The sequence below is a fragment of the Periplaneta americana genome, chromosome 7 (genome assembly GCF_040183065.1).
Source record: "Periplaneta americana isolate PAMFEO1 chromosome 7, P.americana_PAMFEO1_priV1, whole genome shotgun sequence".
NCBI classification, from domain to species: Eukaryota; Metazoa; Arthropoda; class Insecta; order Blattodea; family Blattidae; genus Periplaneta; species Periplaneta americana.
In genome coordinates this window covers 148746366-148773748 of record NC_091123.1, presented here as the reverse complement: position 1 = coordinate 148773748, position 27383 = coordinate 148746366, and the positions used below count along the sequence as shown (strand labels likewise).

General features: G+C 35.0%; 1 protein-coding gene across 5 annotated transcripts in view; it reads right to left on the bottom strand.

Annotated features, from left to right (window-relative positions):
* Sulf1 (Extracellular sulfatase Sulf1) overlaps positions 1-27383 on the bottom strand; it is a 651379-nt gene that overhangs the window by 525732 nt on the left and 98264 nt on the right. For all 5 annotated transcript variants that reach the window (XM_069831559.1, XM_069831564.1, XM_069831560.1 and 2 more), the window contains exon 2: positions 4672-4739. The gene's annotated coding sequence lies outside the window, so the exon portion shown is untranslated. The remainder of the gene's footprint in view (positions 1-4671; positions 4740-27383) is intronic.

Below are 27383 nucleotides of genomic sequence, written 5' to 3'. Positions count from 1 at the left end.
TAAATTCCTTATATATTTCCCCCAGCTTCGTTGAGCCACAAACGCGGCAAACAAGCATGTACAGACGACAGAAAAACGTGCAAAATGGGGCTAAATTTGAACAACTTTAAGATATGTGCATTAAACATGCATTTGCAAAAATAAATTAATTTTGTTTATGTACGACCATGCCGAAATATAGTAATTATACACCTGGTAGCAGTCCTTTAATGCATGTCATTAAAGTACACCTACTCATTAAAGTACAGGTGTTCAGCCAATGACAAGTCAGCTTTGTACCATTATAAAACCGCAAGTATCGATTATTCTCGGACATGCAATCGAAAGAGAATTAGCGAAAAGTCACGGAGGCTAGAAATCCAATACTGTCGCAGAAGGTTATGTTCTGTTACTATAATAATTAGAGTTAATTGTAAATAATATTCAAATAAATTCAATTTGTCATCTCGTTTTTCAATTCTAAATCAATTTTCAGGTTATATCAGAGTAATGTTGATCTTATTCTGTGCCAAGGTCAATGAAATTCGGCCTCGGAAAAAATCAATACTTTCGCGTCTGCGCACATCTCACAATTCAGGTCAGTTCGCACATAACCATAATTTTGAATAATTTCAAGTTAGAAATATGGTCGAGCATAAAAAGTCGTATGAAACTTGCCTATAATGGTAATTAAGACGCTCGTATGAAAATTATGAAACTCGCTTGCGCTCGTTTCATAAACGATCATACTTGCGTCTTAATTGCTACCATTATAGGCTCGTTGCATAATGTACTATTCTATTTTACCGACTACAAACACATTTCAAAATAAATGCAGCTTTAAAGCTGACGCAATATCGGCATAACACAGCGCCGTGATTCGTTGTTCCAATCCAAAACATACTTAGTTTGGTATAGCACTTCTACTCCCAAATTTTCTATAGACCTATATCGCTTTTGAGCACTCTGTATAACAGAATTGCATGAAACACATTATGCCTGTACAAACAATATTTTTGGAACATATTGTAACAAGAGTAAAGGCTCGCCATGCGGTTATCTCTTGTTTTTCTCGCAGCTTAACCGCTAGAGCTCGTTGTCTGCACGGGAATTGTTTCAGCGTTAACGAAATTCCATAGTATCGGTATTAGATTTTTGTGGTTGCGGTACTAGGCCGCCGAACGAGTTAAGTTACAGAGCTGTTAATTAAAACACACGTATTACGCACGCCAGAATCAATTAATAGATACATCGGAACCACAGCAACGATACACGCTCAAAATGACCTGACCAAATACCTCCCATCACATTTTCTCCACAAAAATGAATGTTTAGTTACTTTGACAGCTAAGCCACTGGCTCTTGTTAATAGGTTCGTGGTAAATTAATCTTGTACGCCGGTAGGTTTCGCTACACATTGCCATTCGTTATCAGCAGCGGCTTCCATGACCGTACGTTACTAAGCAGTGTTACCAACTTGGCAGATTTTCAGCTAACTTTCGTAAATTTGAGATCTCATTCAGAACCTAAATTTGACTAATAGCCAGCAGAAAGTCTAGCAGATTTGGAGAAAAACGCCAGTATAAAGCCCGGCAGGTTTGGAAAAATGAGTGGTCAAGGACAAGGTATGGTCCTCCAGCATGGGGTTTGGGCTAAGGGCTAACAACCCAAAACCGTAAAAAACGGCTTGTTACGAAACTCCAACGTAAGCCTCGTGAACGGGTTACATCAGCTGCTTGTTATGCAGATGACGTGAATATGTTAGGAGAAATTCCATAAACTATTAGGGAAAACATGGAAATTTTATTTGAACCAAGTAAAAACATAGGTTTGGAAGTAAACCTCGAAAAGACAAAGTATATGATTATGTCTCGTGACCAGAACATAGTACGAAATGGAAATATAAAAATTGGAAATTTATCCTTTGAAAAGGTGAAAAAGTTCAAATATTTTGGAGCAACAGTAACAAATATAAATGACATTCGGGAGGAAATTAAAAGCAGAATAAATATGGGAAATGCCTGTCATTATTCGGTTGAGAAGCTTTTGTCATCCGGTCAGCTCTAAAAATAACCTGAAAGTTAGAATTTATAAAACAGTTATATTAACGGGTTTTCTGTATGGTTCGAAACTTGGACACTCACTTTGAGAGAGGAACAGAGGCTGAGGGTATTAGTGAATAAAGAGCTTAGGAAAATATTTGGGGTTAAGAGGGATGAAGTTACAGGAGAATGGAGAAAGTTACACAACGCAGAACTGCACGCATTATATTCTTCATCTGACATAATTTGAAACATTAAATCCAGATGTTTGAGATGAACAGGGCATGTAGCACGTATGGATGAATCCAGAAAAATGCATATACAGTAGAGTATTAGTTGGGAGGCCGGAGAGAAAAAGACCTTTGGGGAGGCCGAGATGTAGATGGGAGGATATTAAGATGGATTTGAGGGAGGTGGGATATGATGGTAGAGATTGGATTAATCTTGCTCAGGATACGGACCGATGGCGGGCTTATGTGAGGGCGGCAATGAACCTCCGGGTTCTCTAAAAGTATTTGTAAAAAAGTAAGTTGTTAGACAATATCAGGTGTCATATGACAGATGAAACTCAGGAATTGTCTTAAAGCACTGAAGATCCAAGAGGAAAGATTCAAAACACAATCAAATCCCTACATATTCATACTTTCTACTCAACTGATGAATTGTTTATGCTTGTAAATTAAATTAATCTCCTAGCTATGTATTTTATAATTTTGTATAGCCACCGGCGTAGCTTGGTCGGCAGAGGCATTTGCCTGCTGATCTGGAGCTGCGCAGGCTTGGTCGATTCCCGTTTGCGATGATTACCTGATTGGGGTTTTTCCAAGGTTTTCCCAACCGCAAGGCAAATGTCAGGTAATATATAGTGAATCCGCGACCTCACCTCATCTCGCAAAAAAAAAAAAAAAAAAAAAAAAAAAAGTAACTCTTGACCTATTTCACATCTAAAGCTTCAATCCCGATAAGCATATTTTAGAGTTTTTATAACAATTTAATTTTTATTTCTGGCAGATTTTGAAGTCGATCTCGCAGATTTTTTAGGGTCGCCTAGTAGAAAAGTGAATTCGGAGTTGACAACACTGTTATTAAGAGTGGAAATGTGTACCTCTGTGTATTAACAATTAGTATGTCTGACTGTAGAAAGAGTGGGTCAGGGTTCAAACCCTGGTTGGGACAATTTACTTGCTTGGATTTTTTTCCTGTGGTTTTCCCTCAAGCAATTGAAGCAGAATTATGTAACTTTCGCCATTATTGAATTTAACTTTGTCTTTCCTTCTTGCCACTTTAAGGTTATTATGAGTAACATTCGAACAGCTGTACCCCCATACCAATAGAAAATTGGACACATGTTTATATTATTTTTTAAACTCAGAACAGTTCATACTACACCTCTAAAAATTTAGTATCCCTACCAGAGTGCTGCATTGGAGTTAAATCGCTCGCTTGAACTCGATCGAATGTCGCACGCTCGAGTGAGATAAGATCGGTCGTAATACGCTCGTAATAAATAGAAGCACAGTACAAGGTCATCTCACCGACATGTCTTATCTTGTATGGAAGGCGACAGATAAGATACACCTATGTTTTGCTCATACGGTAAAAATAAGGCTTTATTTTCTGCGTTTATGACAAACGTCTAATGGAACGTACCAAAACAGTAACATGAAGTTATAAATAAAATAGTATGAAAAACTTCGATATACAGTTATTATTCCTAATTAATAATTATTCAATATTTGATTTACCACATATATAATATGATAGGTCCATACATAGTGTTCCGCCTATATACTGCGACAATGTAGAAACGTTTTACATAATATTATTATATAGCAGTAAATTAATAACAATATTAGTACAGAGATAACGTCACAGAAAATATAATAAAACGAATAATCATGCTGCACAACTGTTACAGACGCAAAGATTGATAAACTAATTATTATTATTATTATTATTATTATTATTATTATTATTACTAGAAAACTTGATACATTTCTTGCATTATCGTGATTGTGTTCTCCGTTTATAATAATTACATTTACATCCAATAACATCTATCAGATATGGCAAAAACAAAATCACTCCTGTGTGGGGGGAGGGGGGGAAAACATTTACCTACAACATTTATATTACATTTTAAAGCAAGTTTTGTAGTTGTACTATGGAGAGGTTAGTTAAACATGCAAAGTTTTGAAATGATAAACATCTATGATGTTACTACACAGTTCATCACTGTAACAAGAATGAATGTCTAACACTCGGCTTATACCGTTCGAGGATTTATCGCTCGCGACAATTTTACCCATCATGCATGTGCGCTACCTATCGGATTATGCTATGAACTACTTGGCGCTCCAGCGAAAACGTCCGATGCAGAACTCTGATCCCTACTGAATTACTCTGTATGTAAGAAGGCAATTACCATGAAAATTCGGTTTAAATTAAACCGCTGTTATGTCTTTTTATAAAAAAAACTATTTTATTAATATTTTACAAAAATGATTATATTACCTTGTGCATCATTCCCGAATCAATTGACTCGTAGACATTGAATATGAACGAAATTCGACTAGGAAAAATCGCTGCCTATGGACTATCAGCTTCGTATAGTGAGAAAATCAAAATAAAAATTGTGTGGCAGACTTACCGACTGTAACTGAAGACGGACTTCTGCCCTAATGCTCGCCGGTGTCCATCGCAATACGGGCCATCATCCTGCAAACAATAGAGACGTTATCAATAGTAACAGTGACGTTGAACATACATACATACATACATACATACATACATACATACATACATACATACATACATACATACATGCATGCATACATACATATACATACATACGGGCAATTCCATCTCAAATCGATCGAAATATAAAGAAAATTGACCTTGCAATTTTTAAATACAATGAAACTTTTTCTGTCCGTTGACAACTGTGATACAATGCTTTGTGCAAACTTTGAGGCATCAGAACTTCATAGTGTTTAAATGAAAAATATTTAAATTTATCGTATTTTCATAAAATTAGCAACTTTAAACTGTTGTGGCTCCGAAACCCTTTCACCCAGTGATCAAAATCATGGCTTATTTTGATGCTGAGAAGTTAAAGTTTATATTGACATGTAAACAGTTTTTCTTACTTTTTATGGAAATGGAGAAATTTAGATTTTTCTTCATTAAGACGCCTTTGACCACGAAAAAATATTTTTAAAATACATGATTAGATTCCGCATTGAAAGTACAAATAAACACATATTTTTTACTGGTGCACCGTTGATAAGAAAGTATTGAAAATAGTAAATAAAGAAAATAAATAGTACGCGCGTGAAGTAACCAGCTGACTGTGAGGCAGGAGCTAGCCGAGACAAGCAAGGCCAGGAGACAAACACGTAATGTTTCGTCTAGTAGCGCATAGCTGGCTAGCTATATCACAAGTTTTCATAAACACAGGAGTAAAATAACGCCCAACGCTCGTTATCTTCAGCTCTCGGCCAGTGCGTGCGGTACTGCGCCGTTCAAGTCTAGCCGTGTGAAAATAATTTATTTAATACCCTCGAAACTTATTGCCGAGCCACTAAGCAAACAATGCCGAATCCCTCTTAATAATGCAAGGTTTTTTCTCAATATTTTTTACATTTTTACAAATTGGCAAAAAGCCTAAAAGTAAGTAAAATCAGATTATCTGTCTCTCTGTATACAATAAAAATAAGAATTACTTCTTATCATAACCTACCAAATGTCAGCTTCAAAATGAGCTCTCGTTCAATGTTCTGCAGTAAACGGTTCCAGAGTTCTGAGCGCTGAAAGAGGCTTGTTTTTATAAAATACGCTAAATTTGTCGCTCAATAGTACGAAAACAGTTTGACTTTCGATAGTATATTTTTGAAAATGCACTCTCCTCAGCACCTTGTATAAGTAGGGAAAAAATTAGAGTATAAAAAAAATGCGAGGTTTTTTACTGATCGATTTCATATGGAATAGCCCATACATACATACATACATACATACATACATACATACATACATACATACATACATAATCATCACGACGTTCACTCTCCATCACCACCATGACGTCATCGTCCTCCCTGAATGCGAATATCCCAACTGTGTAACACCGGTAATAACCATCGCACTGTGACACTGTCACATCTAACTCCCAAGCGACTGCCTCTTGCATGAGCATCTCGTAGCTTGACCTTATCCGCCCAATGATATAAAAAAAAATTGCTGCTAATGAAACCCATTAAGGTGGACTGACTTGCATCATCCTACTAAAATACAAGACTATTAAGTACAGCGTTTAAACTAAAATGACAACGTCAACTGCAAACTGGTCACATGGGAGATTACATTCCTAAGAATTTGAGCAGCATTGTTACACCGCAGTGGTCCAGCTGGTTATGAAACAGGTTTCGTACGGTGCTACCACGGACGAAGTTCGCAATCTTGTGCAGTGTGTAAAGCAGTCCTCCTCTAAGTCACTGCTGATATCGGAGATGCGCTGCAGAGTTGTGTGGTGCTAGGTATGTGCTGCCAATCATTGTTATTTCAATATGTGGTTAAAAAAATATATCATTTCAATATGTAGGGTAAAGTTGCTTAATGCCGCGATACGTTTTTTTTTTTTTTTTTTTTTTTTTTTTTTTTTTTTTTTTTTTTTTTTTTTTTTCACGAGATTTGGTATCTTGCTTGAAAGTTCACCCATGTCTCAAAAGTAGCTGGAAGATGCACTCTTTCGAGAAAGATGTCTGGCGCTATGATCGAATGGCAAAGCTTTGACTGACATTCAGTTTAAAAGAAGTATCACGGGATTAGGGGTATCACGGCATTAGACAACTTTAGCCTATACTTTAGATATAAATTAAAACGTAGCCTATTGTCTTCTAGTTCATACTACATATATACTATCCAGTTCATCTCGTTTGTATTGATTTATACGCAGTCAACTTTCGAATAATTTCATGTACAGGTTCTACCAAAACTTTAAGGACATCCCTTCAAAAGAGATGCTTCACTTCTGTCCTTACAATTATGTGATGTTTATACAGGGATCACATGTCTGTGAAAAATTATTTTTTACTGCAAAATCAATCTCTCTAGCTTTCAAAATGTGGACTATATAAAAAAAAATTCTGTTATGAAATGTTACTGAAAAATCACATTTTGTATAGGAAAAAATTAATTACTTCAGAATGAGTCTAACTAGACTAACGAATTTTGGGACAGAGTTAGATATTATCTCCAGTCATTCTTCCACATCCCAATAATCTGTCACTTCACGTCCACAGCCACTGAATTTCGACCCATTTTCAGTTTTTCAAGGAAGAAATCTAACCTTCCCACATCTGTAGCAAACTGCGCAGCTGATTACTAAAATGTAGGGAATAAGTTGATTGACCAGTATTAACAATTCCCAATGTTATGACGTAAGTGGCAGTGGCGGTGCCGGGTCAATTTTTCGCGAAATTCAAACACATGAGAATTTTAGAAAATTACAATTCTTCCTAATGGAAAAAGGAGAAATATTTGGATTATAATGCGCGAAAGAGCGGAACAATTTTTTAAAGCAAAATGTAATAATTGCACAAGAAACATTTCAGATGTCTCATGTTTAGTCAACTGTCCGAAGACAAGTCTGAACCCCTCAAGTGATATCAATATCACACCACTTATGAGGCAACTAAGCCAGGAGATAATGGAGTAAGTTGCCCAGTTCCTTTCCCCCCTTTGTCTAACTCTATCCCGAAATTAACTCTTCTAAGTACACATTCTGGAGTAGTTAATTTTTTCCCTACAAAAAATGTAATTTTTCTAGAAGTTTTCATAATAAAAAAATTGTAATTGATGGTGTTTCAGAAATACTTTGACAAACCTTGGGGGCATGTTCCTCACACCAAAACAAGAAAAAAAAAGTTAATATAAACATATGACCGAAAATCCTTAGTTCTTTAGTTATTAATGAAAGAACATAATGAAATATTGAAAAAGTTCTCCTGTAGTAAATAAGTCTCCTTGGCAACACACAGCCATCTAGGATACAATGGGTGCATCAGTAGACTTGTATCGACAACACGATTCAATTATCTAACAAAATGAATATTACAAACTTAAGTTAAGTTGTTGGATTGTACCTCGAAACGCGTTGAACGTAAAATTTTATTGTTATGAATTTCTGAATTGATTAAAGTTGCAACACTTGCTACCAAGCTGTCAATATCTAACAGATGTTTCATTATGTTCTTTCATTAATAACTAAAAAAATCTAAGGATTTTCGGACATATGTTTATATGATTTTTTTTCTTGTTTTGTTGTAAGGAACATGTCCCCAAGGTTTGTCAAAGTATTTCTGAAACACCCTGTATAATCCACATTTTGAAGATAGAGAGATTGGGTTTGTAGTAAAACAAACTTCATTTTTGACAGGCATTTGATCCCTGTATAAACATCAAGGGTTTCACGTAAATATAACGACAGAAGTGAAAAATCACTTTTGAAGAGATGTCCTTAAACTTTTGGTAGGAGCTGTATATAGCATTTGACGCCAAGAAGTACTAACTTTGTCACGCGTAAATTTTTAGCCCATCTTTACAATCACACCTACTCAGTAGTCTATAGTTCTCTACTACGCTCCTTCAATGACAATGATCCCTTCCACTGGCTACCTGAGACAGGCCCTTGCTTACATTGCAGGGTTACAGTTGCATGGGGTTGAAGACGCCCGAAACACATTCCATGCATTCCTGTGACAGTTATACGAGTAGATCTGTATCTCAAACACGATGTATTCATTACAGTACAGTACAATTCTGCAGATAGTGTCTAAATTCTCCCCCAATTATTCCTTTGCCATGCATTCTGCACTTCACTCACATCAGATGCAATAAAAATAAAATCGTTATGGAATATCGGAGCAAGTCGCCTTTTGTGTTACATTTCTTCAGGCAATCAAACATATTTTTAAGTGGAAATAGTTATGTCATGTGCCTCACTGCACAATCAATTATATCGTAGTAATTGAATATGAAGAAAATCCGTCAAATATTCTGGGAGAAATCGCTATAGCCTTCACAGACAGACATACATAAACTACATACTCGGTGTGATGATATATATTTCTATTCGTATTTATGTTATACTTCCAGTTTCGTCGTCATGTGCTTTATTTTGTTATTGTATGATCAAATTTTACTTAGAATACTACAGTATAACGTTTTTTAATTTCTCAGACAGATGGCACATTAATTCACAAAAATCTGCTTTCATTTCAATCCCTGCATTTAAACCTTTGATTTTATCTTCGGAGAAGTAGAGACAAAATGGTCTTACTAATAAAAGCTCTTATACAGACATGTAACTGTCTCATACTAACACAATGAATAACTCGTTTATAAGTCGTGTGTAAATTCCTTACTAAATTATTATATAGGTCATGTATAACAGTAAAATTGTTACACAGCTACGTCATAGTTTCGTCATTATTTGATTACAAAAGATAATAGAATAACTGAGGTTCTATATTATATCCGATAGTGTGCACTAGTGAGCCGCGCTATGTATCGATAGTCCAAATGGGCCTGGTCGATTACCACGCTATATTTTGGTCGAAGAGTAAACTACATCTATATTATTCTAATTATTTTGTGCTCTTTGGTTTGTTCTTCTGTGGTTACAAGGCAACCATCATCATAAAATAACAATCGATACGAACAGCTGTTAGAGGGGCGGCCATTTTTTCTCTATATTTAAACAAAGGGTTTCCTGTACGAGTATAATATAATTACTGCAAAGCAATTCTCATGTATAGTTACAGACTGTTTATACATAATCGCTTATGCATGGTTTATTAGTAACGTGTTCTGTCCCAACTCTGCATAAGTCTCGTATAAAAACTAGCCTATAGGCTACACGGCTTATTAGTAAGACTGAAAGTGTACAGGGAAACACATAACAAGAAATGTCTTCCATATCTAGACAGGAATTGTATCGGACTATAAAGGATTTCCTCCGCAAATTTCTCAATTGTATGAATGTCGTACACCGTAAAGTCAACATTTTCAACATTATCTTAGGGCTGGTGAGTGCTTTGAGATAAAGCCATATGTGTGTGCATATATTATATACAGAGTGATTCACGAGAATTTATCGTTACTTACGGACCTTACTTCCGAAGACATTCTGAGCAAAAAAATATCATATAAACATTTGTTCTAATCGCAATATTTTCAGAGTTACATTAATTTGAAGTTGTTACTAAAATACCTTTTTTCTTTAGTTTTCCGGGTAAAAAATTACAAACACAGCATGAACTATTCAGAAGTGTAATTTCTTTAATTGACTAGTGTTCTGTGCTGCCGTAATTCGAGAAAGAGGAGGAAACATACATTATTGACACTGAATAGACAAGAAAAGAAAACATTTTTGCTTTACAATGTTTACAAGTTTCATTTTCATTTTAGACACCTTCAACTCTATTTGTTCTTAACATGTGGACTAAACGTTTGATTTGAGTTTTCTCTTGTAGGAGTTGGTAATAAACTACGAGGTACTTTTCTGTTTAATTAATTTTGTACATATTATTTTCTGTACTAGAAATATAACAATAGAAAAACATGACAACGTTTTTATTTTGAGGAGTGTATTATTGGTAACACAGTAAGGGAACTGAACTGTGCAAAACGTTTCGATAGTGTTCAGGTAAAAGGGCTTATCCCACAAAATACATTTTTTTTTCTGAAACAGCTACAATTAAATTTTAACACATTATTATTGGCACTTTATGTGAGGGCATGTAAACATAATTGTCAAAAAACATATCTTCACGTTTTGTAATTAAATTTTAACTAATTACACTAATTATAGCAAAAAAAGTCATATTTAAAAATGAGAGTTAAGCCCTTTTACTTAAATACCATCGGTTTAATGATAAATTATTATGTCATCTTTGTGATACGGATTACTTACTTAATTACTTACTGGCTTTTAAGGAACCCGGAGGTTCATTGCCGCCCTCACATAAGCCCGCCATTGATCCCTATCCTGTGCAAGATTAATCCATTCTCTATCATCATATCCCACCTCCCTCAAATCCATTTTAATATTATCTTCCCATCGACGTCTCGGCCTCCCTAAAGGTCTTTTTCCCTCCGGCCTTCCAACTAACACTCTATATGCATTTCTGGATTCGCCCATACGTGCTACATGCCCTGCCCATCTCAAACGTCTGGATTTAATGTTCCTAATTATGTCAGGTGAAGAATACAATGCGCGCAATTCTGTGTTGTGTAACTTTCTCTATTCTCCTGTAACTTCATCCCTCTTAGCCCCAAATATTTTCCTAAGCACCTTATTCTCAAACACCCTTAACCTATGTTCCTCTCTCAAAGTGAGAGTCCAAGTTTCACAACCATAAAGAACAACCGGTAATATAACTGTTTTATAAATTCTAACTTTCAGATTTTTTTGACAGCATACTGGATGATAAAAGCTTCTCAACGGAATAATAACACGCATTTCCCATATATATTCTGTATTTAATTTCCTCCCAAGTATCATTTATATTTGTTACTGTTGCTCCAAGATATTTGAACTTCTCCACCTCTTCACACGATAAATTTCCAATTTTTATATTTACATTTCGTACAATATTCTCGACACGCGATATAATCATATAGGGTTTATAGTGTCCTGAAATGTTCGAACATGAGAGACGCAACCAAGACATTACAATCTTCGTCTTCGGCTATTTCATATGAAAAACTAATCTGTGCTAAAATTCGTAAGCGGTTAAAACACGAAGGGGTGGGAATGGAGGACAGCGAATATTTTTATAACAAGGTGGAACAAACACGTGATGGATGGGTGGAGCGGAGAAAAATTCTCTCCGGAACCGGGACTCGAACCCGGGTTTTCAGCTCTACGTGCTGACGCTTTATCCACTAAGCCACACCGGATTCCAGTTCTGATGCCGGGTTGAATCCTCTCAGTTTAAGTTCCACCTCTTAGTTTCCAGCGCTCATGTACTGTGTCACAGATGTGTGACAGTGAATTTTTCTCCCCTCTAGCCATCCTTCATCATATGGTAATGCAAAATTCCTGCACGAAAATATCATACGTACTTCAGTATATCACAATAATATGGAACAAACACGACAGGCTTCCTTCTGTAGAGCGAACATCGGCGAATATCGAACTTCGCCCTACTAGACAAATTGAACCGAACATAGCGCCTGTAATGCACGACGCTAATAAGGATCTTTCTTTTGTAATGTTTTATCTTCTGTAATGTTGATACAAACCATATCTGCACTACGGATCTGACAACACTCTCCGTCCGTCACATGTTTCCTGGCAGTTGTGAAAACCTCCGCATGACAATCTCTGTCCGTCATCGTCCCCATTTCAGAGGTTGCATGGTAAATATCTTCTTTAAATATTATCACCTCTTTAACGACGGTGATGATAAGCCGTCCGAATAATACACGCGGCAAGTTCCCTTTTATACGGCGAGGAATGTTTCCCGTCCTGCATGCAAGCTCCAACTATTTCAGTTATGTGGGAACGCAGCTCTTTTTGTATATTTTTCCATCTTCCAGATATCAATCTTGAACATCTGTTCAAGGGGTTTCTGTGCTTTATGGACGTAGTAACTCCAATGCTGGAAATTCCTGACTGTAGTTAACTTATGCGTGTAATCACGAAGAAGTGCAGTGAATAGACTGTAGAGTCTGGCGCTGAAACACACCCATATCAGAGGAATTGCACTTCTGAGCTTCTTCCCACGATCCTTTTCCTGGTTTCAAGGACTTTCTCTCAATAAATCTCCAATTTCACACCAAAAGCTATGATTACAAAAACCTGAAATATAATACAAGGTGTCCAAGAAGGCATATAAAATACTTCAGGATATGGAAGTTACATCGTTTTAATACGATGTGCCTATGACCGAAGTCTAAAGGTTGGGGAAACATTGATAGGCGAACTTTTTAAATAGAGTAAGGTATTATACACGTATCGTATTTCTACGTTTTGGAACAATGATATATGATAGGCCTACATTATTAAAAATGCAGTATCTTGGTACTGTTCTAATATATTTTTTCACATTAAGCACAAACTCAATAAGAAAATAAACTAATTATACACGACAAATTACTGAGGTTATTTATCCTTCTTAATGTAGACGCATTAACAATACTAGAGTTGTCAAGTATAGTACGTGGAAGAGTAAGATGTTTCAATTTTTCTCCCAGTAATTTCTCCCTAACCGTTAGTCTTGGCACGTATATATATATATATATATATATATATATATATATATATAGGATTAAATCGATGTAGTTTAACACAGACTACATTATCCTGAAGTATTTTACGGTAATTCCAGGATATCCTGTACATATTGCTGTAGAATATAGAAATATTAATTTCCTTTACATTTTCTTAAGAAGAGGAGATGATACTAAGGGAATTGCTACTGGAGCTAAATGATAGCTGTGAGCAGTATAGAATGAAGATGAATGCAAACAAGACGAAGATCATGGTTGTCGCAAGAAAAATCAAGAAAGTAATCTTGCGAATTCTAAATGAGGCAGTAGAGCAAGTGGACAGCTTCAAATACTTGGGGTATACTATAAGCAGTAACATGAGCTGCAGCCAGAAAGGAGGATAGCAATGGCAAAGGAAGCTTTTAATAGAAAAAAGAGCATCTTCGGCGGACTTCTGGAAAAAGAACTAAGGAAGAGACTAGTGAAGTGCTTTGTGTGGAATGTGGCATTGTATGAAGCAGAAACATGGACACTACGACGAAATGAAAAGAAATTAATAGAAGCATTTGAAATGCGGATATGGAGAAGAATGGAAATTGTGAAGTAAACAGACAGAATAAGAAATGAAGTTGTATTGGTGGGTGAAGAAAGAATGATGCTAAAACTGATCAGGAAGAGAAAAAGGAATTGGCTGGGTCACTGGCTGAGAAGAAACTGCCTACTGAAGGATGCACTGGAAGAAATGGTGAACGGGAGAAGAGTTCGGGGCAAAAGAAGGTATCAGATGATAGACGACATTAAGATATTTGGATCATATGTGGAGACTAAGAGGAAGGCAGAAAATAGGAAAGATTGGAGAATGCTGGGTTTGCAGTGAAAGACCTGCCCATGGGCAGAATACTTATGTATGTACTATGTATATTTTCTTAGTTCGACATATTAATTTTTTTATATATTTCAGTCCAACTTAAGGAGTTTACTGGCTTTCCACGGCGGAGAATCATATTCAAATACTGATAGCCAGCAAATTGATTTTTGTTGGTATCTTACTTACTTACAAATGGCTTTTAAGGAACCCGAATGTTCATTGCCGCCCTTACATAAGCCCGCCAGCGGTCCCTATCCTGTGCAAGATTCAGTCCTGTTCCGAGGCTTATTGTAGGGATTCGTAACAAGCTGTTTTTTACGGTGATGGGTTGTTAGCCCTTCGCCCAACCCCCAAGCTGGAGGACCACCCCTTATCGGCTGTCCACGACTGCTTATTCAATATATTCGCAGCTACCCTCCATATTTGTTGATGTCTTGGAGCAAATTTCCTTAATTAGGCTAGGCCTATATTATATTTACTGTAAGTATTATTATATTATTATCATTATTGCTATTACTACTATTAGGCCTAGGCCTACATTAATATGACGAAGGATGGGTGGAATGGAGAAAAATTCTCTCCGGCACCGGGACTCGAACCCGGGTTTTCAGCTCTACGTGCTGACGCTTTATCCACTAAGCCACACCGGATTCCAGTTCCGATGCAGGATTGAATCCCTCTCAGTTTAAGTTCTACCTCTCTGTTCCCCTTTGGTGGCTTACCCACATGTACTGTGTCACAGAATATGTGACAGTGATACAATGTCCAACACTATGTACAGAGGTGCACTCATTACGAGTGACTAAGTGGCCGGGATCTGACGGAATAAGCGCCGTCTTGAATCACTAAGTGATTACTTACGCGTATCATTATTGCGACGTACCCAAGTACGTATGATATTTCCGTGCAGGAATTCTGCGTTATCATAATTATGACGAAGGATGGGTGGAATGGAGAAAAATTCTCTCCGGCACCGGGATTCGAACCCGAATCCCGGTGCCGGAGAGAATTTTTCTCCATTCCACCCATCATTCGTCATATGGTAACGCAGAATTCCTGCACGGAAATATCATATGTACTTGGGTGCGTCGCTATATTAATATGCAAAGAATTGGGGTTTTTCGCTGCAACGTGCTTAAGAAGCAAATTCATCTTATAGGGAATGCAAAATGAACATAAATCGAGGAGGAAAACTTAGCTAGTGTTTCTGTGAAAGACGGAGAAATTTCCATTTTCCCGCCATGAATCGAACCCGGGAGCTCATAATTCTCATCCGGTAGTTCCAGCTAAGTCTTGCAAAATCATACAAACAACAAAACTAAAAGCCTCTGTCCACTTATATATCAACTCATTTCATTTCGAACTTGAGAAGAGTCAAAGAACGATAATCCACTTATCTCGTGTGTGAAGAGACTAGCTTTCGACATCCGAACGCCTCAAAAAGGGTTGTTGACACGTCGGCTGCGTAGGAGGGCTGAGGATGTCTTAGACCACTTAACCTAGTGGAGAGCACCAAACACACCAACTCAATTGTCTGGAAACTGAAAGCATTCGCAGCTAAGCACGATTCTGCAACGAAACTCTCGCAAGGCCGAATTATACAGCGATGCTTTTGTATCTTACTTTGTATTGTATTGTATTTATTAACATTCCATGGTATTCATACATTGCTTCACAACTAGCATATGGAACAAGTAAAAAAAACTTAATACTACTATAAAGTCTCAATTTATAGTCACAGTCTAGTTGAAATATACACAGAAGAGATTTACAATATAGTGTACTGTCTTCCTCCGACGATTTTAGCGCTGGGACCTGAGGTATTCTTGCCATCGGTGCGGGGGGTTGCAGGTAGATTCTTTTGTTGCTACAGACAAGCCGAGCCGAGCGGAGTGGGAAGTATTAATCGTCCAAAAATATGCAGTCTTCAGTTTGTAGTAGTGTGTGAATATTTCATATAGGCTACATATTGTTTACCTAGACCTATATAGTTTTGTTATTAATATATTAAATATATTGTTGCAATTTTTGCTCAAATATCTCCCTGATGTTAGCTATGTTAATATTATATGAATTACTCATATTATATATTTCACCGTAACAAGTCATTTTTAAGGAAACATGCTGTGGAAAAGTTTTTGGTTTTATTCTATTGGAAGTTTAGTATATGTGTGATTGGTATCGTGAAAAACAGATTCCTATAATGCCATGCGAAAATCATTTGTTGGTGATATTTTAAAATTCAAATCAAGTAGTTTTACTCGTACTTCTCACATGAGTTCAACAGTACAGTATATTTAAGTTGATTACTTTACAAATTTAATTCAATTCTACTAATCACTAAATTTTATAGTATGATTCTGCTTCTCATTTATATTATTGTAGTTTTATTATGACTTTTCTTTTTATTTATTTTATTGTATTTGTATTTCTGGTGCTGTGATGGCCTTAACTTCACCAGAATAAATAAATAAATAAATAAATAAATACAATTTTCTACAATACTTTCCTTCTCTGAACACGTAAGTACGAATGGTTGTAACTCTATCTCGCCAAAAATACGTTAGAAAACTAATAGGCATACTACTCTCGTAAATTGGACGAATGTTTTCAGTATGATTGTACTTCCTTCCAGACTGTCGCTGTCACTGTTCCCTCCCACTCCAGTACCGCGCTAGGCTAGTCGGAACCGCATTCCTCTCGGCATTAAACTCCTCAGAGGATGACAGTACTAGTACAACACAAAGTTTTAGTATTAATTTCATGAAGCATTGTTGAATGTCATGAATTCACCTACAGAATAGAAGGCGTAAGAAATTAAGTACTTCTTTAATTTGGCCCTAAATGATATTATGTTTTGAGTTTCATTTTTTATATCGATAGAGAGGCTATTACTGCCATATAACGCACTCCTTTTTGATAACACAATAGACTTGCCGATGGAGCATGAAAGTCATTTTTGACGAGTATTTATGCTATGAACTGTTGAATTAGTTACAAAGTTTTCACGATTACATACGAGGAAGATTATTAATAAAAAGATATACTGACAAGCCATGGGCAATATTTGTAGTTTTTTTAAATAGTCCTACACAATTCACTAAATTTGGCACCTACTATTATTCTAATTACACTTTTTTGTAATAGGATTATACTGTTACTATCTGTGGAATTTTCCCAGAATATTATTCCAAAACTCAATACCGAGTGGAAGTACGCAAAGTATATTGTTCTTAAGGTATTGTTATTTACTATCTTTTGCATAGATCTAATAGCAAAACATGCTGAATTTAGTTTGGAGGTAATTTCTTTAATTTGATTTTTCCAATTTAACACATTATAAATTTTAAGCCAAGAAATTTGGTTGTGGTTGTTGTTTCTAATAGGGACCTATTTGTAAATTATTGCGCTTGAAATTTGCAAGGTTGAATTTGGACAGGACTTAAATTGAATTATGTTAGTTTTGTTACAATTTAATACTAATTTATTGACTGAGAACCAGTCACATATATTGAAGAGAATTACCTCTGCTGAAGAATGGAATGTGTTGGACTTATTAGCTGTAATTACTATACTTGTGTCATCTGCAAATAATATGGGATGACCTACATCTTTTATTAGGGGGGCAAGATCATTTATGAACACTAGAGAAAGTAGGGGATCCATGAGAAATTCCATTATTAATAGTTCCCATGTCGAGGTAGATTTCATAGTTGTATTGTTTTCGACGTTCTGTTTCCATTCTATGAGATATGAGTGAAACCAATGGTGTGCAACGCCTTTAATTCCATAATAATCTAGTTTCTGTAGCAGCATTATATGATTTATTCAGTCAATGCTTTGAATAAATCACAGAAAATCCCTCCAACTTGTAATTTTTTATTAACTGCCTCCAGAATTTTGTCAGTTAAACTAAATGTTGCATTTTCCTTGCCTTTATTTTTCCTAAATCCAAAATGTTCTGGCACTAAAATCTTGTATCTTTCTAGATGATGATATAATCTTTTATACATGATTTTTTCAAAGATTTTGGAGAAGACTGGTAGAAGTGATATGGGTCTGTAATTTTCTGGAGACTTTGCTTCTCCCTTTTTGAAGATAGGAACAGCCACTGAATATTTTAATCTCTCGGGGAATACATAATTGAACTTTGAATATTTACACAAATAACTTTATGCTCGACCATGCCGAAATGTAGTAATTATACACCTGGTAGCAGCCTTTTAATGGACCTCATTAAAGTACACCTATTCATTAAAGTTCAGGTCTTCCAATCAGAAAACGCCATTGTGGCAATATGAAAGCGCAAGTATCGATTATTCTCGGATATGCAATCGAAAGACAACTAGCGAAACGTCACGGAGGCTGGAAATCCAATACTGTCGCAGAAGGTTATGTTCTGTTACTATAATAATTAACATTAATTGTAAGTAATATTCAAAAAAATTCAATTTGTCATCTCGTTTTTCAATGTCTAAATCAATTTCAAGATTATATCAAGATTAATGTTCATTTTACTCTCTAGATTATATCAAGGTCAATGACATTTGTTCCTCGAAAAAATTAATACTTTCGCGTCTGCGCACATATCACAATTTACGAGATTGCACAAGTTCAGTTCCGCTCCCCAGTCACATAAGAATAACATGATTACTTATGAATAATTTCAAGGTAGAAATATGGTCGAGCTTAAAAAGTCGTATGAAACTTGCCTATAATTGTAATTAAGACGCTCGTATGAAAATTATGAAACGAGCGCAAGCGAGTTTCATAAACATACTCGCGTCTTAATTGCTACCATTATAGGCTCGTTGCATAATGTACTATAGTGGTCCAGCTATAATATGTGAACTCGCTTTTAATATTTTGCTTGTTATTTCATCATATCCTGAGGAGTTTTTTTACTTCAGATTTTTAATAATTGCAATTATTTCTTGTTTGTTTGTTGGAAATACGATTACAATACGGTATACAAAATCTCCTCAGCTGTGGCCTGAGTCGAGGACCTCGTAAATATTATAACGGGGGATTCGAGGACGGGGGTTCGATCCGGTGTACACAGATGTCCGGCATTCCCTCTCATCGTCCTGCTGTAAAAATCACAATCTGATTCCCCCCTTCCCCCCACAATACCAACATTTCCGCAGCCTAATAACTTCTTTCAACTTGCTACAAAGCATAACTTTGTAAGTGTGTATAAAAGACAACTTTGTTCGTCTTGCATGGTCAGTGCTATCGTTTGTCTTCTGTTATCGCATGACAGCTGTGACAGAGTTACTGCAGTGGACCTTGATTCGACTGATTTGGTGACATAATCGCGTCAAGCCAAAGCAGTCGTTGGTATCTACAGATAATGTCATATAAAGACATCCATACTTCATAAACAGTGAATGACTCGGGAGAAAATTCTCAGCTCATTACATTTATTCACATTCGCACCATACTTAAGTTATGTACTTGTCTTCACTCCAAGAACAAGGATTCCAGAAGACAACGACCTCAATTATTAACAAAACTTTGGGAAACAGTAAAACAACGGTACATACAACGCTGTTCAAATTAACAAAATAATAAAGGAATGTACACAAATTATTATTGTGCGGCATCTAGGACAACAGTGTTGCCAACAAGAAGAAAGAAACGCCACGTGTAACTGCCGGAAACTTATATTGCCTAGTCCAGGGGTTTCCAAAATGTATGACCCCTCACACAGAGACACCGAAAAAAGATAATTCCTACGCTATAGGAATAATAATAATAATAATAATAATAATAATAATAATAGTTTTATTTTCCCTGGCAGAATTAAGGCCATCAGGCCTTCTCTTCCACTCAACCAGGATCAAATCACATACAGAAAAATACATACCGGTATACAAATATTAACTTAAAAATAATAATAAACATAATTAAGTAAAAAAGAGAGATTTAATACATATACACAATCAGTATTAACTTTAAAATAATAATAATAATAAAAAATATATATAATAAAAGAGAGACTGAATACATAATCACTAACAGGAAAATAGCCTACATTCTAGTATACAAGTATTAACTTAAAATAAAGAGTTAATACATATGAATATAATCTCACAACTAAAGGAATAGTAGAATTAGTATGATCAGCACAGCACGTGTTACATTGAGACAATGGCAATTACCTAGATATAAGTGTTAATGGAAAAATAAAGTAATGACTGTGTAAAATAATAGTAGTAGTAGTAATAATAATAATAATAATAATAAATAAAAATTATACCTAAAACTAATTCTTTGCATTTACAATATTTCTAAACAACCTAATTTTAAACAACTGAGGACTAAGTAGTATTTTCTCATGAAATTTCGGCCAGTGTATGGGACGGTGCTCACCCAGCAGCAGCAGCAGCAGTAGTAGTAGTAGTAGTAGTAGTAGTAGTAGTAGTAGTTGTTGTTGTAGTAATTATAGTTGTAGTTGTAGTAGCTCTAGTAGTTGTAGTTGTAGTAGTAGTAGTAGTAGTTGTAGTAATTATAGTTGTAGTTGTAGTAGCTCTAGTAGTTGTAGTAGTAGTAGTAGTAGTAGTAGTAGTAGTAGTAGTAGTAGTAGGCTAGTAGTAATAGTAGTAGTAGTAGATTTATTTCTACTGGCAGAGCTAAGGCCATAAAACCTTCTCTTCCATTCAACCAGTATTAGAACGATAGAAATACAAAAGCAAAAATACAGAAATACAAGAACAATATACAAATAATAATAATAATAATAATAATAATAATAATAACAATAATAATAATAATAAATGAAAACAAGTGTAGCAGTAGCAGTAGTAGGGTGACCATATGATCAGCATAAAAAATAGGACACTTCGGCATTATAGGTCTTATAAGCTAATATGCCTCTAACTAAACACTCCCAAATTTACAAGTGTATTTATAATGTATTTTTGACTAAATGAAATGGACTGGTGTTGAAAACATTAAAAAATGCTATGACGTTAGAAAATATTTTATTAATTTTTTATATTCTTAAATTCTCAGGCTTACCTTATATAGAATGGAAGTGAAATAATCCTGCAGATTAACGGGGACGATAGGGTAAACTTAAATGAATAGAAAAGGCCTATATTACATTTTGTAATTAAATGCACGGTTAATTAGTTGGAAGTTTCAGCTGTCTGGGAACATCATCACTAATACACTGCTTTTTCTTCTCGTAATACAGATGTAAAAGGTCAACGAACTCAGGTCTGTTTCTCTCTAGATGAACTGCCTCGCACTTTCCTCTCTGACTACAATGTTACAATCTATTCGCATCGTTCAGTGTCTTTAAATTGGTGTTTTTTTTAATCAAATCAACTTTTATTTATTTACTTAAAAGTAACGAATTATCAGTGTCGCGACCCACTTAGATTAGATTAGATTAGATTTATTTATTTAACCTGGTAGAGATAAGGCCGTCAGGCCTTCTCTGCCCCTCTACCAGGGGCACTATGTGCACTATGTGCTATGAGGAAATAACTAAATATCTTATTATACCTGTACTCTTTCTAAATTAACTTATTGGAGTGGAGATTTGTAGGAAAACAATAACTAATGTTGATAAGACGTAAGCGTGAAAACCATTTCTGACGACTTCTGGTTGTTGCTCTAAGCGCCACTCGTGAGGTCGTGGCTGAACGCGAAAACATCCATCGAGTAAAATAAATATTCAAGCATTAACCTATACCAGCATGCAATTTATTTACACTAATGTATAATTAATGGTCACTTACCTACTTCTTTGAAGACAAAACTAAACTTTCTATAATTTATTTTATTACAACATTTTCACAATCGCCGCCGAATAATAACAAAATATGAATAACACCTATCGACAAATACGGATAATAACAAATGAACTACATCTATCGACAGATAACAAACGGCGATCACACATGACAACTTTAGCGCCGAAAAACAAACGATTTATTTAAATTAAAATTATTAATAATAATTTATTTTTTTATTAAAATCGACCAAAAATAGTATGCAATACACGTATGTATTAAGTGCATAACATAATCTCGGAAATAGACTAGACTCTACGACTCGTATTACCTTCAGTTACAGAAATAAAATGTAAACAGGAGATGGCACACAATTCTTTCAATAAAATTATCAAACTAATAAAATCATAAGAATACCAGTTTTAAACATTGGTAAAGTGTAACTATAGTTACAGAATATAATATTACATCATGGTAACAGAAGGAAAGGCTGAGTAACAGATGAAAAGCAATACTGCATAAATAAGGTAATTAACAGGCATATATCATGCTAGCAAGACATAACAAATGCTAACAAAATCTATACTAATAATAAATCTGTAGCCAAAATTTTTCTGGTAATTTTCGATTTTCCAAAAATAATTGGTGTTAACATGTATAATTAACCATCCTGAAACCGAAAATCGCTTTTTTGAAATTTTTGTATGTCTGTCTGTCTGTCTGTCTGTCTGGATGTTTGTTACCTTTTCACGCGATAATGGCTGAACCGATTTATATGAAAATTGGAATATAAATTAAGTTCGTTGTAACTTAGATTTTAGGCTATATGGCATTAAAATACTTTATTTAAAAGGGGGTTATAAGGGGGCTTGAATTAAATAAATCGAAATATCTCCCTTATTATTAATTTTCATGAAAAATGTTACATAACTAAAGTTTCTTTAAAAATGATTTCCGATAAGTTTTATCCCGTAGAAAATTTAAATAGGACAGATATTTAATGAGATAAATTAGTTTTAAAATTACAATAACAACGCCATCTAAGGCGCTGTACTTAAATAAAAACAAATGACTTCGTCTATAAGGGGCCTTGGACAACAACAATCGAAAGCTATTAAACATAGCCTGCAGAGAATGTTTCTGTGTTTGTATGAAGTAATATCGGAAGCTAATTAATTGTTTAATTATTATTTCACCATTGGAAAGTGTAGTTTCTCTAGATGGACATAATTCTACAATGTTATTACAGTAACTTCTGAAAGATATAGCAAGTAATATAAAGTATACACATTAAAACTAAATGATATGTCAATCTTCATTAAACTATGGTTGCATGTAATAACAATTAAGAAACATGTTAAAGGAATTGTCATTGCACCAAATGATTACTCTCTGGACCAAAATAACCGCATTTTAATTATTTAAATACAATTTAAATTAAGTAACATATTAAACGATTTATCCTTCTATCAAACACGAATGTTCCCTGAATCAAACGTCCTATTTTAATTATGTAATTACTTTATATTTATTTCTAACGGGTGCAGCGGAGCGCACGGGTACGGGTAGTTGCGTAATATTACAGTTACAAAAATAAAACAAAACAAGAAAAACACAGAGAAGACTTTCTTCAAATTAATAATTTATTAATAAATCTCTTAGTGGGAAATTTCCCCACTTATAACAATTTCAGAGCCCATCTGTAACCATACGCTACATCTGGAATAATAGACGTGACGTAGAAAACGGAGCAGATAAGCCCGGCTAATGTAAAGTTATCCCATGACAAAACAAGCAGCAAGGCGTAGAACTGAAGAAAAATAAACATTCCGTTATGGAGTGGAAAAACTTAATTAGTATCTTATTAGCTTGTGTTAATTAAACTACTAATTGGTGGTGTTTACACAGACCATCTCCTTGAACACAACCACCCTGCCACGAGAGCGCGAGATACACGATAATGAATTTTGAATTCCATAGAGAAGCTTGCAATCCACTGGCTTATTGGAAGTGCCAACAGACAGCCACAAGCAGGACCCATTAAGTTAATTTGTGGATTTCTAGACATGCACTCGGCAAACGTACCTACAGTTTATAATTAAATTGAATGTTACACAATTCTAACCTAAGTCGGCAGCGACAGGACAGATTGCGAATACACGTAACGGGTGAATTACCTGTAGGTAGGGTGTATCAAAGGACGAGCTAACGAATGAAAAGTAGCTATATACTGTATTTAATTGTATCTTATGATATGAATATAGCTCCGATGTTTAGGCATTTATAATACTTAAAATAGGCCGGCAAAGAAGACAAATTGTTAAAAGCATGAGAAAGACACTGTAAATTACTATTATGACAAGTGTTGTATTGCATGTTTCCACGTATTCATATTTTTTATGTTCTAGTGACATTAAATTATTTTATATTTTTGTTTTCATATTTTCCGGTAATGGTATATCTATAATGTGATAAGTTGAGCTATATATAAACATAATTTTCCTTACTGTGTGTACTTAAAAATATTGTATTCATTGTATGCTTTGTACTGCACTATTTTATTGCTACTACTATTATTATTATTATTATTATTATTATTATTATTATTATTATTATTATTATCAATAATTATTTTATTTTTTAAACTTTGTATGTCTCATTTATTTTGACCTGCTGTTCACATTTTATTATGCTTTTTCCTTTCTTTCTATATGTTATATATTATGTCTGATTTCTACTTACTTGTAGTTTACATTTTATTATTATTATTATTATTATTATTATTATTATTATTATTATTATTATCTTATTCAGTTTTGTGTGTAAAATTATAGTGCACTTTGTAAATTTGTAGTGTTTTTTGTAACGCAGTTTTACTCCTGGTTGAGTGTTAGAGAAGGCCGTATGGCCTTAACTCTGCTAGGTTAAATAAATTATTATTATTATTATTATTATTATTATTATTATTAAATTTAAGAAAGGCACAATAGGCAGTTAAAAAAAATAAAATTAAAAATATGAAAAACTCATTGTAAGTTTAAGAAAAAGTATAATATATTTTATCCACTTTAATTATGTAATGTAGACTTTACTCAATTTAGAAAGTTCAGGATAACAGAGGTTTGAAATTGAACGGATTACATTAGCTTCTTGTCTATGCTGATGACGTGAATGTGTTAGGAGAAAATGCACAAACGATTATGGAAAACACGGAAATTTTACTTGAAGCAAGTAAAGCGATAGGTTTGGAAGTAAATGCCGAAAAGACAAAGTATATGATTATGTTTCGTGACCAGAATATGTACGAAATGGAAATTTAAAAATTAGAAATTTATCCTTCGAAGAGGTTGAAAAATTCAAATATCTTGGAGTAACAGTAACAAATATAAATGACACTCGGGAGGAAATTAAATGCAGAAGAAATCTTTCAGTCAACGTCCCGGCAACTACTTAGCAGCAGCAGCAGCAGTAGACTGTCTTCATAAGTGCACTTGCGCTGCTTTAAGATTTTGTAGGTTTCTTTCATTTAAAATTCAAATTTCACTGTCATACGTCAATGCTGTTGTTGACGTCATGTTATGTAATTTTCATATTGTATCCACGATCATTTGTTTCCCAAAGTGTCCTTTGGTGCACTAATTCCATTCATTTCAATATATCGTTGGCTTACAAGCAAAATACATAAATCAAAAATACTACCTATAAGAACAAGGCGTGTTCTGCAATATTAAAATGATAATAGACACGTACGATACATTACGAGTGAACCAGAGTGAAAAATTTGTGAGTTGGGACTAATTTCACAAGTGAAGACAAAATATATCGGATGCCCTTCATTAATTACTTCTCTTATCATAGATTGAAAGCTGTGAGCAGTATGGAATGGAGATAAATGCCAACAAGATGAGGTCCATGGTCATAGAAAGAAAAGTAAAGAAGGTGAACTTGCGAATTCTAAATGAGACAGTAGAGCAAGTGGACAGCTTCAAATATTTGGGGTGTAAGCAGTAACATGAGCTGCTGCCAAGAAGTCAAACTGAGAATAGCAATGACAAAGGAAGCTTTTAATAGAAAAGAGAGCATCTTCTGCGGACCTCTGGAGTAAGAACTAAGGAAGAGACTAGTGAAGTGCTTTATGTGGAGTGTGGCATTGTGTGGGGGCAGAAACATGGACATTACGACGAAGTGAAGAGAAGCGACTAGAAGCATTTGAAATGTGGATATGGAGAAGGATGGAGCATGTGAATTGGACAGACAGAATATGAAATAAAGTAGTGTTGGAAAGAATGGGTGAAGAAATAATGATGCTGAAACTGATCAAGAAGAGGAAAAGGAATTGGTTGAGTTACTGATTGAGAAGAAACTGCCTTCTGAAGGATACACTAGAAGGAATGGGGATCGGGAGAAGAGTTTGAGGCAGAAGAATATATTAGATGATAGACTGCATGAAGATACATGGATCCAGTGGCGTAGCATGAAATTTTGAGCAGGGGAAGCTAAGTCAAATTGTCTTCCATGTAAATATGAGATAATGGAAAAATATAGTCTTAAAATAAATAGTAGTCAATGTCAAGTCAGCAGTCCGAAGATTGATTGGAACCTCGTAAGTAACACCAATAAGGCATCACCTCGAATGGTACGTAATAAATTATAAGTTCATGGTTTACACATATCTCTAACGAATAGACACGTATACGTAGGCCTAGAACTTAACACTAGCTTACTCTCTGTCATATTAAGAGAAATCACAATATTAACGGTCAATAAATACAGTATTAGTAATTACGTAAGTATGCGTCTGTCTTGGTTGTGTCCTTCATTGATAGCAAGGGAGTCGGTCATTTCTTTTTTAGATCACACTTTTGTTCATAAGTCAGTCTTGATAATGGAATTGTCCTAAAAATTCAAGTAAACTGGTGTCAGGAACTGTTATTTCACTCATTATTTATTATATCAGCTACAATGCACACTAACACTTCAACTAAACACAACTCACGAAAGGGATAACTCGGAAACTAAATTCTTTTCAATGTTAAAGCTAGCTTCTTGCGAGCCTTGCGACCAGGGTAGTTTTGATAGAAAGAGATGGAAAATCTGCGGGATGGTTACACAGAAGAATGAGGGGATTGGAAGCTGGTGTGTGCAGGCTTCATGTTTACTGCTGCATCATAAATCATCCTGAGCTGCCGCATCACAATATTTAACGGGTAAATATAAATTGCATTAAAATTAATAAATAATTTTGTTCATAAACTGCAGGTTTGTTATGAAATTATTATTAACTGGGGAAGCTGAGCTTTTTAGCTTACATTGACGCTACGCCACTGCATGGATCATATGCAAAGACTAAGACGAAGCAGAAAATAGGAAAGACTGAAGAATGCTGGGTTTGCAGTGAAAGGTCTATCCTTGGGCAGAACACTCTGAATGAATGAATGAATGAATGAATGAATGAATGAATGAATGAATGAA